The sequence below is a fragment of the Crocodylus siamensis genome, chromosome 1, assembly GCF_052110815.1.
Source record: "Crocodylus siamensis isolate JL-2025a chromosome 1, ASM5211081v1, whole genome shotgun sequence".
Taxonomy (NCBI): Eukaryota; Metazoa; Chordata; order Crocodylia; family Crocodylidae; genus Crocodylus; species Crocodylus siamensis.
The window spans coordinates 375,984,382-376,003,380 of NC_143395.1; the positions used below are offsets into that span (position 1 = coordinate 375,984,382).

An 18,999-nucleotide genomic window follows, 5' to 3' on the forward strand; every position below is an offset into this window, starting at 1 on the left:
CATTGCATACAGGTTTCCAGAATCTAGATACAATGCTACAAGCTGGGAATCAGTTCAAGAGGTAAGAGATAGAAAATTATAGCACTGAAGGATACCATAGAGCAGGGGTCAATGACATGGCCTGTGGGCTGGAACTGGCAGAGGCTGTGGATACAGCCTGTGGAGTCATGGCTTCAGAGGCATTTGGTAGGGAGCTGTGCTCATACTGCACTGGGTGCTGGGGACTCTGGCAGAGGGAGATCTCTCTCTGCACTGGGCTGCAGTCAGGCACTTGTGGCTTCAACAAAGGGGGAGCTCTCCCTGCACTGTGCAGCAGTCAGGCACCTGGGGCTGCAGTGGAGAAAAGCTCTCCCTGTGCCATGCCCCACCCGGGCAGCAGGGAGAAGTAACAGTGGCATCTGGACCCTAGTATCCACCTCCTCTCTGCTGGCAAATGTTGTTGACCCCTGCTATAGAGTGAGAGAGAAAAAGCCTGTCTAGGGAGCCTCCTTTATAAATGTTTGACAGAAATGTGCGAGACCATTCAAGTAATTAATTTATCTCTACAGCAGAATAAAGCCACAGTTGGGCTCTTTTGCCAGATTTTAACTTACAGGAACAAGCCTTTGTGGGATCTCTCTTTTAATCTCTTTCTCTTCTTAAATATGTTTACAAACCTCATTTTGCCTGTTAAGCTAATGTCTGGCTAAGAGGCCAAGACTCAACAGGAAAAAAGTTCTTAAGTCATGACTTTGTGGTGAATTAAGTACATTGGCTGGAAACAAAAACAGTCAGGGAAATATAGGAACAGTGGTTTGAGAGAAATATAGACCCAGTATATACAAGACAGTAGACAGCAGAGCAGGAAGGAACATACCAATACAATTATCCAAAGTAAAGATGTGTCTGATGTTCTATGGGAATCCTAGGGAAGGAGTGGGCTTGTTGGACAAATGTGACTGTGAAACTGGGAATAATCATGGGAAATTGTGGAAGTTGGGAGAAAGGGGAGATGTAAGAATTTTAACTTGTGCAAATGACAAGTGAGGAGGAGTGGTGGAGTTTTTTAAAGTTTATTTGTAGGAAAACGTTATGCAATTTATGATATAGCAGGGATGGCCAAAATACAGCCTACGGGCAGGATCTTTCATAGATTCATAGATTGTTAGGGGCTGGAAGGGACCTTGCAGATCATTGTGGCCAGCCCCCCTGCTCTAGGCAGGAAGACAACTGGGGTTAGGTGACCCCAGCGAGGTGACTGTCTAGTCTTCTCTTGAAAACCTCCAGGGTAGGTGATTGCACCACCTCTGAAGGAAGTTTATTTCACAGTCTGGACACTGACTGTGAAGGAGTTTTTCCTGGTATTAAGCCTGAAGTGGCCTTCCAGGAGTTTGCATCCATTGGTCCTGGTCTTCCTTGGGGGTGCCCTAGTGAACACTGTTCACTAAGCTCCTGATGGACTCCTCTGATATAGCGGTAAGCCACTATCAAGTCTCTTCTCAACCTTCTCTTCTTTAGGGTAAAGAGGCCCAGGGCCCTCAGCCTTTACTTGTATAGCTTGCCTCGCAAGTCCCTGATCATACAGGTGGCTCTTTTCTGGACCCTCTCAAGGTTTTTCACATCTTTATTGAAGTGTGGCACCTAGAACTGGACACAGTACTCCAGCTACGGTCTCACCAGTGCTGAGTATAGTGGGAGTATCACTTAGTTTTACACAAGATGCATCTGTTGATGCATGCCAGTATGTTGTTTGCCCTGCTGACCACTGCCTTGCACTGATGGCTCATATTCATGTGATGGTCAATCATTGCCCCTGGGTCCTTTTTGGCTGTGGTCTAAGACAAGCTGTCAACACCAAGCCTGTATGTATGTTGAGGGTTGTTTGCCCCCAGATAGAGCACCTTACACTTGGAAGTGTTAAACTTCATCTGGTTCCTGCCTGCCCAGGTCTGCCTGTATTTGCAACTTATTTTCTGACGTGACCACACTGCCATAACTTGGTGTTGTCTGCGAACTTGGCCAGCGAGCTTTTCACTCCCCCATCCAAATCATTGATGAAGATGTTGAAAAGTACCGGTCCAAGCACAGACCCCTGAGGGATCTTGCCTGCTGAGGCATTTTGTCCAGCCCTTAGTGAGTCCCCATGTAGGATGAGGACCCAGACAGGTGAAGACCAGTGTTCAGGAGTGGGATGGGTGAGGCTGGGATTATGGGGCGTGGTTGTGGAGCAATGACAGCTCAGGGCACAGCTGTGATCCAGTGCCCACACAGCTCTGCAACAGGTGCGGGGTTTGCGAGCAAGAGCATTCAGGGAGCAGATTGCAGGTCTGCCTTTAGGTCCTGGCCCTGGCCCCACAATCTTGCTGCCCAAAGATCCCGGAACCAGCCCTGGACACAGCTTCCTGTCCACCCAGGCACATACCTGGCCTGCACAGCTCCGAAAGACCCCAGGATTACAGGGTGTTTACAGTGAGGGACCAGGCCAGAGTCCCAGATGTGGATTATGGCTCTGCCCTGGCCCTGCGCTGTCATGGCCCTGTGATCCTAGGGTCTTCATGGAGACTGGCCGGGAGCCATGTGGGCATGGCATGCAGCCAGGCAGGCAAGATGGGGCTGTGGCTGGGCAAAGAGCTGCATCCCTGGCCAGGTCCAAGATCTTGGAGCAGTGACAGTACAGAGCTGGGGCTAGGGCAGAGCCACGATGTGCCCATCATAGCACTGTGGCTCTGCCCTGGGCCCTGGCCCTGGCCCTGAGCTGTCACTGCCCCACAAACCTACCCTGTGATCCTGGCCTTGCTCGCCCACCCCACTCCAGAACACTGCTCCTTGCTGCCTGGGGCCCCATCCCACATGTGAATTGTTGTGTGGGGCAGTGGGTACTGACCTGGCCTGCAACAACTCAGCAAACTCCCTTTGTGGCCCATGGGCCCAAATAATTGCCCACACTTATAGTCAGAGAGGGTTGAAACTAAATGTCAGCAGATTAACCTGAGAAACTAAATTTCAGAATAAAGTTCATAGACTGCATAGACTTCGTAGACATTAGGGCTGGAAGGGACCTCGGAAGATCATCAAGTCCAGCCCCCCGCCCAAAGGGCAGGAAGTCAGCTGGGGTCATAGGATCCCAGCAAGATAAGCATCCAATTTGCTTTTGAAGGTGTTCAATGTAGGTGCTTGAACCATCTCTGGAGCAGACTGTTCCAGACCTTGGGGGGTCGGACAGTAAAGAAATTCTTCCTTATGTCTAGCCTGAAACGGTCTCGCAGCAGTTTATGACCGTTTGACCTCATCATCCCTTGGGGTGCTCTGGTGAACAAATGTTCCCCCAGATCCTGGTGGTCACCCCGATAAACTTATAGGTGGCCATCAGATCACTCCTGAGCCTGTGCTTTTCCAGGCTAAAGAGTCCCATGGCTCTCAGCCTGTCATCGTAAGGTCTGTTTTCCTGACCTCTGATCATGCGCATTGCTCGTCTCTGGACTCTCTCAAGTCTCTAATTGTTACGCATCAGTCCCATTTTTTTGAATGCTTCAGTGAAGACATCAACAATTACATGAAGCTCTGCTTCCAAAAGAGCATATGCTACAGCATCATCAGCATGCTTGAGCTCAATGATTGAGGTCAGGGTAGTTGTGATTGTGGTTGTGGCTCAGAGTCAGCAGAGATTAAACAGTTTACCATCCATTTGTCAGTTTAGCTCCACTCAGACTAGAAGCTTGTTGGTGGTCAGATGTCTTCCCAGCATCCTGTGGACTTCTGCCTTGGCTTGTTGGAGATTCAGTTTCTTTTCCTTGGAGCTGGTGTCATTCTGCCAAGTACAAAAGGCCTTGTATTTGCAGTCAATCAACTCTTGGATCTCCTGGTCCTTCTTAACTAAACCACTCTTGGTGTTTCCTGGTACAGACTCCAAGCATCTCTGTGCAGGTACTGATGACAGTGAACTTGAAAGTACCCTATGCACTGCCAACATTTTCCCATTGTTGTTGATTAGAATTCATCAGTTTTTCATTGAGGCATTGGGGGAAGAGATCTTGTTTGATTGAGTCCTTGAGTCCTTCGACACTGACCATCCATCAGCATTGCTTCTGCTGCAACCATAGTTCAGGAGCCAATTTAAGTGACATAATTAAGAGAATGAGTTGGTAATTGGCCCAGTAATCATCAGTTCCTAGCATGGTTTGAGTGATGCCGACATCATTACGATCCCAGGCACAAATGGTGATGTAGTCATTTAAGTGCCAGTGCTTAGATTGTAAGCATTGCCATGATGTCTTATACCTTTTTTCTGGCAGAACTGGGTGTTAGTGATGGTAAGTCTGTGTTCCATGCATGTGGACAAGAGGAGAATGTCACTGGAGTTAGCCTGTTCCACTCCTTCCTTGCTAGTGGTTTCATTTCAGAGGTTTAAGTCCCTTCTGATTCTGGCATTGATCACCAAGCAGAATAAACCTGTCTCTCTCCAGAACATGAGAAAGGACTTGGTCAAGGTTGGCACAGAATTCCTCCTTGGTTTCATTGATGACATCAAGAGTCAGGGCACACAAACTGATGATGACAATGGCGTATTGGCTCGCTGACAATCTGAGATAGAGTCATGAGTTTCTCAATAATTCCAATGGGGAACTCAATGAGCTAATTTATAAGTTCCAGCCAGACCCATCAGCATCCACATATCCATTGTAATGGAATAAATACCTCTACCGTAGGATGGTAGTAGTCTCTGGCAATAATAGCTTATGGTGAAGTTAATTAGTGTACTCTGGCCTAATAGCACCACCATGTAGATGGTAACATTTTACTGTGAAGCTAATTAGTCAGCTCCACAGCAAATGTCTCTGTAGACAAGCCCATTAAAGAGACTATACTATAATTTTTCTGAATCTGATACAGTAGATGAAGGTGTTTAATTCCTGAGGTCAACAATGGCTTTCCCTCTATATTAACCCTTTGGAACCAGGAAACACTTGGAATAAAGACCTCTTCCTTTGAGCCTAAAGTGTCCAAGTTCTGTGATTCTCATATCATTATAACCTCCTGTGACAAAAGAAACAGGGGAGGTATGCTAAAATGAAGCAGTGTATGGAACTGGAATGTATAGCCAGTGGGAACAATTTCCAGTACCCATTTGAGATAGGGCTGTGCAAAACGGCACTGTTCTATTTCAACTTGCATTTCAGTGTTTCGATGGAACAGTGTTTCATTTCATTCCAGTTCAAAACCACTGTTCCATTTTGTTTCATCGAAACAGTTTTGCTGTTTCAAGACTGCTTCAACTTTTGCCCATAGGCTATAATGGGGAAGCTTGAAACAGCCTATAACTTTATCATTTCTGGCCTGATTTGGATGAAGCGTGCAGGAATGCTAGCCCCTTCTGAGGGCATGAAGCCTGCCAAGTTTCAAGGAGATAGGTGCAGAGGTTTGGGGAAGCTGCACCTCAAAGTCTTGAAAGCAAAACTAATGTTACATGTATGTGTTAAGCCACGGCAGGGTCAAAACTGCAGGCTTGTTAGCCCCTGCTGAGTCCACAAAGTTTGCCAAGTTTCAAGGAGATACATCCAAAGGCTTTGGAGAAACTGCACCTGAAGCCGTGGACAAGCAAAACTTGTGACGTGGGTGACACTGTATGTGTGTTAAGGCGCAGCAGGGTGAAAGCTGCAACCCCATAAAACATATTAGACAAAAATTTCAAAAGACCGTCAATGCTGCTTCAGCACCAAAGCCTCATTAGTTGCTTTTGAAATTGGTTCCTGTATAACATCTAAATAAAGAAGCTGCCATTAAATTATCAGTATCCCATTTCTCTTCCTCATATGAAATTCCATTTAAGTTAACATGACAGTTTTACAGGACTGTTGTGAAATGGCTCTTCCATTCTAATTAATCTTATTCAGTAACATATATTATAAGCATAAAAATATGTTGCTGTTTCTCAAGCTTATTTTCAGCTCAAGAGAAATACATTTCTTTAGGGATAAATTTGGTTTCAGATATGTTTTATTTGACCTTTTTTTGTATTATTCAGTTGTGTTTTTCACATTCTAAGAACTTTTTTCAGATGACTTTATGCCTGGAATGGCCTTCCTCCTCCATTGTACCAAGCAATCTCAACTTCATTCCTCAATACTTCCTAAACACTCACTCTTTTGTTTGTTTTCTGCCACTGTCCATATCTACTCTTGAATCACACCCCATCATAATCTCTTTCATCTTGCTCATAACATTTTATTTTTGGCTTGTTTGACTATACTACAGAAAAACCCCAAAGAAATTTCTTGGCTTGAAGATACAGGCCAAGCCTAACAACTCAGTCACATTTCTTTAGTGTTACTGTGGGACTTCAAAGGAAAAGCATTTATTTTCTGCCCAGTCCAGCTGTAGTAGATGGAATGCATTCAGCTCCATTTTCATTTAGAATGTCAGCTCTGTGTTTGATAAAGATTCCCATCTCAACAATTAAAGTAACAGACCATTTAAAGGAGCCCCAGAGCTAAATGGATAAGGAATGACCTCGAAGGAAAAAAAAAGTCTGTTTTAAAATGGGCCTCCTTTCTCAGCAGCATTTTTGTGACCTGGACTCTTCAAGTTTGTTTCTTATTTACAATATTAAGTTAATCAAATTAGTATTTACAAACAGAGCAGGAGTTTTAAGTATCCACAACAATTTAGAGAGTGACACAAGAGGCTAAAAGTTCCAGCAACATTGGAACACTTTGAAAACATTAGAAAAATAGTTCACCAAAAATTATGGTCTCAAACCACGATTTTCAAGGGAGAAGTGATTTTTGGGGGCCTCATGTTTGTAACATGATTGAAACATGATTATCAGAAAATGGGTGAAGAGCACATTTTGAACAGCAGCCTTCTTCAAAGCGTCTCATGGAGAGCACCAAAAAACAGAGGCAATCCAACAGATATACATCTGAAAAATTCTGGCCGCAGTGTGCAAATATTGTTTAGTTGCCAAATATGAATTCAGACTTTAGCCTTGTGCCTCACAGTTCCTTCTTAATCATACCACTTTACAGCTGATTGGCATAGTAATGTCCAATGCAAATAGTACTAAACTCAAAGGTTTAATCCAGCTCAAACAAATCTAAGCCTTCAGGAAACATAATGGTTGCTTGCTGTGGAAGGACCTAGGTAGGGGAACATCACTCCTGCCACTGTGACCTTGCTTAAGGGAGGGAACCCACACTTTTAGCATTCATTTTTCCATGAGGAAGGAACCTCATAGCTCTTCTTCCAAATCTGCAGGGTATTTGATGGATCACCTAAGCACTGGGATTCTGCATAATGTAGACCCTCCAGTAAATAAAGTGGGAGGAGGGGGGCACAGAAAAATAACAGCTTCTGCTGCAACTATGTGGCCACAATGGCAGTGTTGCCACTGCCCTCATGTATCAACACTGTCCCAGTGCCAAGCTGCCATTACTGCCTCCAGACATATGCTAAGATTTGCATGACATTCTCACCATTCCTGGCACACCTGCAGGTGAGGGGCAACTATCTTTCCCTCTGGTGGCAGAAAGGAGGGACGAATCCTGCACCCCTGGAATGTGATTAAGAAGAAGCTTCATGATTTGAAAGCTCAGTTTTCAGACACTCCTGTATTTTAACTCTGTAGGAGAGAAGGATTTTCCTTTCAAAACTCTTCTAAGCAGCTCTTAAGTACTCAGTGTTTCTTATGTTAATAAAAAGGAATTGACTGCTGCTATCATATTTCCATTTCTGGGGCTTAGACACTGCACTATCCAAGTTAAAAACCATGTCCAGATTTGAATTAATTTGCAGACTAAGGCTTAGTGCTGAAACCAAGGGAAATCTTCATTTGGATTATTTTGGGGATCTCCAGAAATGAGAACAAGGCAGAACACTGTGGATAGCAATCTTCTGCCTTTGGAAGCTGCAAGAAATACATTTAAATCAAGCAAGCCTACCTAGATTTTATATTGTATTTTTAAATGCTCTTTTTTTCATACGTTCTTCAGTTTCAGATGCTGTTTTGTTTATCTGCTAGTTTCTGAAATTCCCCAGAATTTATTTTCCTGAATGATAATCCAAGTATTTGATCTGACTACAGCAGGTGTTTCAGTGCTAGAGAACCCATAAGAGCATATATGAGTATTTTTGGAGAAATGGTACTTGGTATTGACTTTGTTAACAAGTTACTGAAGTTTCTCTGCCTCACACACACACGCACAGACATATAACCCATGGGCACCTAAACATGTGCAGCAAGACTGCTCTGACATGCTATAATTACAGCGTGTCGGAGCAGACTCCAGTGTTCCATGTATCAGTGTTCTCACGCTGAGAAATGGCAGTGGGGGTGCTTTAACTAAAGCCATTCAACAAGCTTTAGTTAGTGTCCCCACTGCCATTTTCAGCATGGGGACTCTGATACATGAGATGCTTTGGGCACTGTAATTAAAGCAGCTCCAAGAGCTACTCTAATTAAAGTCCCCCCCCAACCACGCCAGAGCACATGTATAAATGCTCCTTCTTTGTCATTCTATGCCATATTGTTTATCTAATTTTAACAGGGATCTTCAAATAATATAATAAAGCTCACTGTATCCCAGTCTGAATAAACAAAATTGGTAAATGCTTCTGATTGGATGCTTCTGATGGTTATTTGTAAAGACATATTTAACAAATACAGACCTAACTAAACATTGTTAGAACTGCAATATTTTCCAGCATGCAGCTTTGCTGGTGACAGCTATTAAGACCTGGACTGAGCCTGCAGTTGGTAATAAAATGTGCCAGTCTTACTTGTGCCTCCAGCAGCTTCTGACCAATTCTGAACTTCTTGCATATCAGAATACTGACCTTGTAAAAATGGCAATTGCTGATTTATGCTCAGGGTGTTTAAAAAACAGAATTGGTAAAATAGCTAGGCTGTGACAGCTTTTGTCTACTCTGAGCTGGATGCCACAGCCTTTATTTATACAAAAATATTGACACTGCATAAACAATATGTTTGCAAGCTCAGGATATACAGAAACATCTTTTTTTACTGTAACAGTCATGCTGGAGGCTACTCTGTCAGAGTAATCAAGACAGCCTTTCCTAGGACTGAAATCAAACTGAAATACCTTTTTTAAATCAAAAAGTGTATTTTGTAATTTTAGGTAAAATAAAAAGAGACATGTTCCAAAAAACTCTATGATCACTATTATGGCTGTTAATCACTAAAAACAAACATGGAAATTCTCCTGAGTGAAATAAACAATTCAGCATCATTGCTTTCTTTTTGGAATATTTTCTCACCCTTTACTGTCATCTTTTTTTATTTTGAATTCTTTCTTACAGGGCTTCAGTTTTAAAACAACATATGAAGTTTAAGTAATGTTGAGGTGATCTTGTTGCCATTATAGTATAGGAGATATGTGAGAGGCAAGAATATTTGTGGGTGATATCTTTTATCATTGGTATTGACATAGGTAAGCTTTCAGGTATCACAGTACCATTCCTTGGGTTTCTGAGACAGAAACAGACACACCTGAGCTAAGTAGCAGATGGGGCAAAAGATTGATAAGTAGAGTCATTATCAGAGGTTAGGGAGTATCAGGAAGTTTATAATAGACCATTTAGTCATTGTCTACGTTAAGTCCTTGGTGCTTAGTGTCCAGTAGGTTGAAGAATTTCTGATTTCCTTTGAGCCCTAGGCCTGTGGGTTCAGACGGAATGGTTTTCCTATGAAAAATGTGTATTTTAATGCACACCTGTGTCTCCTCCAGATTGTGCTAGGCAATGCTTCACTCAGCTATGCACACTTGTTCCAGGAGTACTTGACCCCTAAATGGATGTCATGTACCTACCTTAGAGCAGCACTAGACACAAGAAAATAAGCAAAAGTGAAACAAAGTTATTGGTATGTACCCAGCACCACTCTAAGGTGGCTGCATTACATTGGTTTAGTGAAGAAGTGTCAAACTCAGTTGGGACCCTGGGCCAGATCTGAACCATAAGGCTCCTCTCGGGCCATATCTGGCATAGGGGCACAGAGTAATAACTGCAACTGCAGTGGTCACTGTGGTAACTGAAGTAGCAAAGTTATTCCACTGGCTGGTGACAGTGTGTCATGCCAGGTGGCTAGGTCTAGGGGTCACATCACAGCTGGGAGGAACCAGGAGGTCCAAAGTCTGGATATCTGTTGAGAAAACCAAATCAGAGGTCTAGAGAGACAGGCAAAACAGAGGTCAAGGGGGTTAGATTATTCAGTTATCCAAAAGGTCAGGTCAGAGCTGGTTCAGGTATCCAGACAGTCAAGCAGAACACGAGATCAGGAGGCTAGCCCGGTCAGGTATGCAGATAATCCACCAGTCAGTACCAGCACAATCCACGGGTGCAATGGCCTAGGTATAAGGTTATACCTTGTTGCCCAGATACTTCCTTTTCTAGGTCAAGGGTTTAAATTGGAAGGGGTGAAGGGTCAGCTGATCTAGGCTGACCACTTCTGTGGCAGGGAGTGTGCCTGGACCTAGGCCCACATGGAGGAGTCTGTGTTTACCTCAGAAGTCCACTGGATAGGTGGAAGACTGGAACAAGCCACTGTGCTAGGCAGGCCAAGGCCCTGGGTTCAAGACCATAACCTGATATTGTGCTGTGTTATCCCTTTTACTGCCATACACATCTCTTCAATGCCCACTTTAAGATGGTGCTGGTCCTTGTAGAAGTTCTGAACCAGATTTAGGTCATGGATGTTTTCTACAGGGTCCCATGTGTATTCTGCTGGTCTGGACCCAGGGCTGCTGGGTGCAAACATTTTCTGTTGACAGCCATACTTTCTGTCCTAATAAATAAGCAGGGTCCTGCTGCCAGTGTTGGTCTGCATGTCATTTATGTGCTGCCTTTACTTTTTCCAGCTGGGTTTTTACTTCTTTTCAGACTTTGCACACATGTACCCAGCCTCTATCTGCAAGGTTATTGGGGGTAACAGGTAGGATAGGGTGTAGCTGGGGGTGAAACCCATAATTGGCAAAGAAGGGCATTTGGTCAATCGGGGCATATGTGGAGTTGTTGTAGGTAAACTCGGTATTGTTACTGTACCATTGTTACTGTGCCATCATTTAGTACTTCCTTTTGGAAATACTAAATGATGGCAGTAACAATGAATGGTGCCATACAGCCACGTGTAGATGTGCCCACAGTAACCTCCTTGTATATTCCATCATTGAGCACAGAGTAACTCCCCTTAACCAACAAAATTTAAAAACCAATCTTGAATGTGAAATTGCTGAACAAGAAATCATCCATGGACTGAACTGTGTTAAACCTGATCTTGACAGAGACTACAAATTCTTATGTCATTACTGGGACTAGATGTCAACCTAGATGTCAGCTGCACCCAAAATTGTGGAACAAGAAAGAGGTGTTAACAGTCTTGTTTATCCCTTTTGAGCTAACCAACATCTTGCCTCTCTCAGCTATGTACCCTCCCTCTATCTTTCTATTTTAAACTCTTTTCTGCAAGTCTAGTCATAGCATCTGATGAAATAGGCTGTTGCCTATGAAAGCTCATGCCTCTCTGAACCAGTTTGTTTCTAAGGTACCATTGTGCTCTGCTTTCAAGTTGAACTCAGTAAGTTTACGAAAGGGAACATTTGATAGGACAAGAATTCTTGAATCACCAGGAAATGCGTGTGCCATGTGAAATAAGAATTTGTAATACCCATTTTGAAGGTAACTCTTGCAGTATGGTAGGTGACTGGTAACGTGGGGCTTTGGCTGGTTGTCTTTAAGGGCCAGGAAGGAATATTTTGCCTCATGAATGTCACTGGATTTGGGGATGTGGAAGCAGTGGGAAATTGGCTTCAAAACTGTTATTTTTTTAATGGGTTTCACTGATCTTTCTGCCTGATCTTAGAAAACTTGGAGAATCCTGGCTAGATGATCTTGCTTTTCTTCTGAGTCATACTGATTGCTAGATTTGGGGCCATGAAGGCGGTTTTTTCCTAGGACGGATTTACAAGGACTGTGAGGGTTTTTTCACCTGCCTCTCTATCAGGGGCCAGGATCCTCTTTCCAGGGTCCTCTGCACCTCTGTTTACCAAGTACTTCTTTATCATTACAGCAGGACATTGGCAATGCTTTTGTCTCTTCTACTTTTCCTTATATCATACAGTGTTCATCTCACTGCTTTTGTTCTTTGTAGTTAGGTACAAGGAACCAATGTGCCGGTTTAGGAGGATTCTTTGCATAAATGGCTGCCTGAAAATTCAGGGCACTGGACTTGATGGCTTAGGAGGCCCCTTTCAGTCCTGTCATCCTTTGTTCTTCTGTGTGATAGTACATGGTTTAAGACCATATCCACACACAGGTGGATGATTGTGCTTGTTTTTTCACATGACTCATATTAAATTCAGTATTTAAACTGTAGCAGCTATAGCCAGGTGTATCCAGCTGCAAAGTGTGTTTGGGGTGGTACAGACTGATCATTAAAAGCTTTTGGAGATGATCCACTCCCCCACTGAAATCAGTGTAAAGACTCCCAGAGGGCATGGGATTAGATGTATATTTAGCAAAAACTCATAAGCAAGAAATGCTTTTGTATGAAGCTGTGATGGTAAATTTAAAACTTAAGCAGGTTATACACATAAGGATTAATAACGGGAACTTCTACTACAAATTCTTAATGGGGCTGACTACAAGATAGAGGAAGAGAGACTCGTGTGTGTTAATCATAGGATGACTAAGACACCAATATGATGCGGCTCCGGAAAAGGCAGTGAGATTATAGGGATGCGTCAGGTAAGGTATTTCAAGTACTGCAGGGCACTGGTTAAGGTCTCTTCTGAAATACTTTATACAATTCCTGTCATCCATACTCCAGAAAAATGTATTTAAATTGGAACAGGTCCAGAGAAAGGTTACTAAACTGATCAGGAGAATGGACATGCTATGTTATAGGATGACAAGAGCTTGTCTTATTTTGCTTTGCAAAATGAAGGCTGAGCAGGGATTTGGTCTCTGGCTATAACTACAAGGCAGGTAGGAAACATCAAGAAAGTAAAAGTGCTCTTTGAGATGAGCAACAATGTTGGGACAAGAACAATTAAGGAGAAGCTGTCCATGAATCCAGTCTTCAAAGGAGTAGATGATGTGAGGTACTAAGCACCTCCAAAAGAAACTCAACAATAATGGAGTTCAGATGCTCAACTTGGTGGCTCTCAACTTCCCTAGCCTCACAGTACCCTTCCATAATTTTTTTAGAATTTAGCAGCACCCCACTGAGAAACACTGAGTTAAAATTTACCTGCTGCCAGGCGAGGGGGGAGGGTAGAAGCAGGACCTCACCCCACCATGCCCTGCATTTTCTACAATCTAACCCCTTCATGCCCCTAGTCTGCACCAGAAGTACGGCCCTCACCACAGCAGCTGCTCCTCCAGCAACTCATATGCCCGCAACTAGAACCATGTGTATGCACAGCCCCTCCTGCCAACCCCAGGAGTGTGAAAACAGAGGGACATGAGCTGGGCTGAAAAGTGCAGTCCCACGTCTGCCCATCTGCATGCTGCTGGGAGCACAGTCAGCCAAGTCAGGGCTTCGTAGGGGGCAAGAAGCAACTATAAGCATGGCTCCTCTGTAGTATGTAGTATGCTGGGACATCAAGTGCTTTCCTTCTGGCACAGGGTTGGACACTGTAGCATCTGCAATATCCCTGTTAAGAATCATTAACATATTGTGGTATATTTTGGTATATGAATTTTTGCTCTTTTCAGTGAAAAGCATTGCATACAAAATGAAAGAAACATAGTGGGACAAGTGTATTGGTCAAACTATAAATGATATTTGAAGTTAGGGAATTATTTACAGTGTTGCCAATTTATTATTTTCATACTCAAATCTGTTTCCACTTTTCTTTAATATAAGGCAAGCAAACATTGTAACAAACCAAAACAAGCATTTTATTTTATATAAAAGTCTTTGAAAGTTTCTGCATTAAACAGACATATTCAGTTTTCCTCTTTCAAATAAAAACTCTTCCAAAGACCTTGAGACCTACCATATACTAACAATCCAACTAACTAAATAAATAAAAGGGTTCAAAAGTCTAAAGATGCCAGCAATCATTTCTGTTTAGAAATCTATAACTGTTTATTTAGACTGCAGTTTTGTTTTTTGTGCTAGTCGAAGAAAACATCTGCAAAATATGAAAGGCTGCTAGTTCTGCCTTTTTCTTTATGGAGAAGTTAATTGATTTCATCCTCTGTGAGAGTACGGGGATAAAACAGCACAAAACAAATGACAGGATGAACAGCTAAACAGAAACTGTTAAGAAACCAATTTGCTCCTTATTATGGAATAATATAACATATTGCTGAATGAGGGAAACAAACCCTATAAAATTATCATGGTAGGATTAATACAACCAAAGCTTTCTTCTGGGGTACCTCTCTCCAATCTCTTGATCTTTTAAAATAAAGCCTTCTGAGAATCAAGTATTTGAGATTAGAATGTGAAAATTAGCTTGCTGCTGCTAAATGATTTCCCTGAGTTATAACCGTATCATGGGGATCATGTAACGCAAGATGAGATCTCCAGGTATATGCCATTAATATTTGTAATAATTTTATAATATAAAAATGCAGCCTTGACCAGAAAATGATGAAAGAATTGCATAAAAGTCATGATTACATAAGAGTTGTGATTACAAATAAAGTCATAAATGCATTAAGTAAATTTAAGGGAATAAAGTTTGGTGTGGAACGTATATTTATCATTTTAGATACAGCTATCAAACCCTGAAAATTCATGAGGCTTTTTATAAAAACAGGATATTCAGCTGAAACATCCTGAAAATAATACCGAGGTTCACATTGCAGTGGCCTTTATGCACCAACCAGCACTTACCCACCCACAGAAGGGGTGTTTATTTGCAATTCTGTTACCTGTGTGGTGGAGGAAAGAAAAGGATTTGCCCGTCTTAGCCATAATAGCTGAGCATCAAGGACACTTGACCATGAAAAAGATGAAAGTTGCAGGCCTCCTTTACTTCAGACACCTGCTGTGCCTGTGTCTCTGACTTCCTAGACCTGACCCTGCCTCTCTCTGACTTCCCAGCACAGTGCCCTCACTACTAAACAGCACCTCAGGCATACTTATATATGCATGAGGTTTATATAGGCTTTATACCTTGACTTTAGCGACACTTTTGATATGGTCTTCCAGAGCTTTCTTGAAAGCAAGCTAAGGAAGCCTGCGTTGGAGGAATAAACTGTAAGGTAGATAGAAAGCTGGGATCACTCAACAGATAGTGATCAATGGCTCAATGTCTAGTTAGCAGCTGGTATCATGTGGAGTGTCCCAGGGGTTGGTTTTGTTCAATAATTTCATTAACAATATGGAAGATGGCATAGAGTGCACCGTCAGCAAGTTTGTGGATGACACCCAGCTGGGGGATGTAGTAGATACACTGGAGGATAGGGCTAGGATTCAAAGTAACTCAGACAAATTGGAAGATTAGTCGAAAAGAAATCGCACGAGGACAAGTGCAAAGCCTTACACTTAGGATGGAAGAATCCCATGGACTACTATCGGCCTGGGACCAACTCGCTAAGCAGCAGCTCCGTGGAAAAAGGACCTGGGGTTTAAAGGGACAATAAGCTGGATACGAATCAGTAGTGTGCCCTTGTTGCCAAGATGGCTAACAGTATACTGGGCTGCTGTGTAGGTGTGTTTCCAGCAGATAAAGGGAAGTAATTATCCCCCTCTATTCTGCACTGGTGAGGCCACATCAGGAGTCCTGTGTCCAGTTTTGGGGCTCCCACTATAGAAAGGATGTGGACAAGATGGAGAGTCCAGCAGAGGGCAGCGAAAAGGGTTTGGGGGCTGAGGCACATGACTTCTGAGAAGAGGCTGAGGTAACTGGGCTCATTTGGTCTGGAGAAGACTATGTGTGGGATTTAATAGCAGCCTCAACTACCCGAAGGGGGGTTTCAAAGAAGATGGAGCTGGACTGTTCTCAGTGGCAGCAGCTGACAGAACAAGGAGCAATGGTCTCAAGTTGCAGCAAGGGAAGTTTGCATTAGGTATTAGGAAGAGTTTTTTCTTTCGGAGGGGAGTAAAACACTGGAACAGGTTATCCAGAGAGGTAGTAGAAGCTCTGTCTTCAAAGGTTTTAAAAACCCAGATGACAAAGCCTTGGTTGGGATGATGTAGTTGGGGGGTGGCTCTGCTTTGAGCAACCTCCTGAGGTCCCTCCCAACCCTCATTTTCTATGGTTCTATGAACAACACCCTGCTGTGATTAAGTAACAGTCTCTTGACTACATCCCACCTTCCAGCCCCTGGCTTCCCCGGAGCATGGCTCGCCAGGGAGCAACAAGGGCCCTGGTGCGGACCCTGATTCGGGGGCGAATTCTTTAGTCCTCCTTTATGTACTTACTTCCTGTGGCTAACAACACAAGAGCCGGAGGGAGAGGAGCAGGGAGTAAGTGTAGCCCTGTCCGTGTCACGCGTTGGCACTGCGCCATGTACTCGTCGCGCCCGGCCCGCGCAGCTCAGCCAGGTTCAAAGCAAAGAGGCGCCAGGAGGCGCCATCGCAGGAGACGGACATGGGCAGCTACTAAGCGCAGCCCAGGCCTCGGACCCGCCTAGACCCAGTGGGCCGGAAGCAGGAGACCGCTCGGCCTGAACGTGTCCGGGCGGAGAAGGGCTGCCGCACAGCCCGGCCTCTCGCCCCCGGACTGCAGCGGCGCTGCGCCTCAGACACGCGCCGGGGCGCCCTGGAGCCGCAGGCACCACCCCTGCCTGCAGACGCGCGGCCGCCAGATGGCGCCACCCGCCCGCGAGCCGAGGGCAGACACCGCCCTCCGCGCGCCATCGCAGGTGTGACGTCACCGAGGTGCGCGCGCAACCAGCTGAGGGCGAGGCGGGGAGGAGACGGAGCCCGGGAGAATACGCGCGCAGGTCGGGGACCGCGAAGTCCCGCCCCTCGGCTGGTGGGGGCAGGGCGCGCAGCCTCGGGGCGCGGCGGGCGTTGGGCTGCGAGGGGCGGGGCCGCCCTCTCCCCCTCCGGCTGGCGGGGGGCGGGGCGCTTTTCGCCCCGTCCTCCATAAACGCGGGACGGGTAGCTCTGGCAGGTCGTTTCTACCCAGTTAATTTCGGTTTTGTATCCCACCCCGCCGGTTAAAAAAATCACATGTGCTAGCGCGGGGAAAGCTGTCAGAGCAGGAAGGGCGGTAGGGAACGCGGGAAACATGAGCCGTTACTTTATAATCCAGTTAAAAGGCAATTCATAGGCCCTGTTCTGCCTCTCTTCACCGATATTGCGTTAGGAGCAGTGGTCAGACAGCCATTGCACCTCAGCCTGGCAATCTTTTCAGGCTTTCCAGGCTACCATTGCTGTGAATAAGATTTTCCCCCCTTCCCACTGTTTTTAGGTGACCCAAATGACACATTTCAGAAGATTGAAGTCAGATAGGTTTTATCTCCTGTTTACCAAAGACGCCACATGTAAGACTAGGATGAGGTAACCTTATTGCTGTGCTAAACCTCCATCAAGCTCTGTGTGTGCTCATGAGGAGATACAGAAAAGAGTCAGAAGTCCACCCAAGTCTAAATGGCCCATTAGATGAGTAAGGCTTAGGCACAGTAGTTTCTGTAAGCAGTCACACAAGGGAATGACATGACTAGCGTCACACTTGGTTGCCTTTGACTTGCGCTCAAGTGATGGGGTATCCGTTTACAGCCTGGCTAACTGGGGCAACTTCAATGCCAGCCCAGAGCAAAGCTTCTACTCGCATATGCGGATCTGTAGCAAGGACTGCTAACTGCTTCGTGATGGTACCCAGCAGGGCCAAACAAGTGGCGGAAAAATACAGTAGAATTTTCTTCAGGGTTTTGTAGCATGCATGTAAATGTGAAAATAGCAGAGCAGCAGTTTTGATTGAGACCAACACCTGTAGCAGACTTTGCTTAACATGTACGCCAGGATAGTAAGCTTCCTTTCTTTGCTTGCATACTTTGAATTGCTATATAGATCACTGACGTGGATTCTGTTACGGTATTTATTTACTAGTAGGAAAATGAAAGACAATTAAGGCCTTGATATTTATCACCAGGTATACCTCGGGTAATTTGTTCCATATTCACTGTAGTTGGATTTGCTGAAGTACAGACAGTAAAGTTAGTGGTAATTTTATTGTGGTCTCCAAATTTCTCGTTTAGCTGTATGATAAAATATAAATGAAAAATAAAATGGATAGCTGTAATCTTGCTGTACAGCGGTCAAAGGTACCCTGTGCTGATGTTTCTGCTTGACAATATGGAACTTTTAAAACAGAACCAGCAGTTTTTCTCACTTGATTTGCTTTTGCCGACACTGTCAGAGTCATCCTAATTTTCATATCAATCTTGTGGCTCTGGTTCGTTAGCAAATCAGTTGTGTAATACTGTAGTCTTGTGCTTACACTTAGTAATACACAAAGCTGGCAATACTTGATAAGCCTTTTGTGTTCCAATGTCTATGATCTGTCACATAATTTTGTACAGAATCTTTTTATTCTTAATCTTTATTTTAGTTTTCCTACAATTGATTTTATTAGGGTGCCTGCACATTCAAATTCTCCTTTAAAAACTGTCACAAATATCTTGGCCAGCTTTATGTTCTTTTGATATTTTCACTGGGTGTACTCTGTGTTGGGGAAAACCGAATAGAATGAATCGGGCCCCAAGGTCACGGTGGGGTGGGGTGGCAATCAGATACAGACAGGTGGGATTATTGGCGTAGAGTCAGGAGATACGGACTTGGAGCGGATTGAAAGGCAAGAGGATTTATTTGACTTACGCTTCAGGCGTAGGCAGCGATGTCTTCAGTTACAGTTATAAACGTACAAACAACAAAGGGGTCTGTTGGCCCACGAGGTTCAGTCCGAAGACCTAGTCCCAGGGCTGGTCAACAGCTCATTAATGGGGAATACACACAATAAAACAAAAACTGTAACACATAAACGATGAACCGCGTGACGCCAGTCCAAGGTGATGGACAATCGAGTGGTCGAAAGAGAAAGC

At 44.3% G+C, this 18,999-nt stretch overlaps 1 protein-coding gene across 3 annotated transcripts in view; it reads left to right on the top strand.

Moving 5' to 3' along the window:
* The window catches only part of STARD13 (StAR related lipid transfer domain containing 13), a 602,523-nt gene that overhangs the window by 178,617 nt on the left and 404,907 nt on the right, over window positions 1-18,999 (top strand). The window contains exon 1 of one of the 3 annotated variants that reach the window (XM_090027672.1): window positions 16,632-16,896. The exons of the other annotated variants lie outside the window; for them this stretch is intronic. The gene's annotated coding sequence lies outside the window, so the exon portion shown is untranslated. Of the gene's footprint in view, window positions 1-16,631; window positions 16,897-18,999 lie in introns of those variants that run through there. 3 annotated transcript variants of the gene reach the window in all.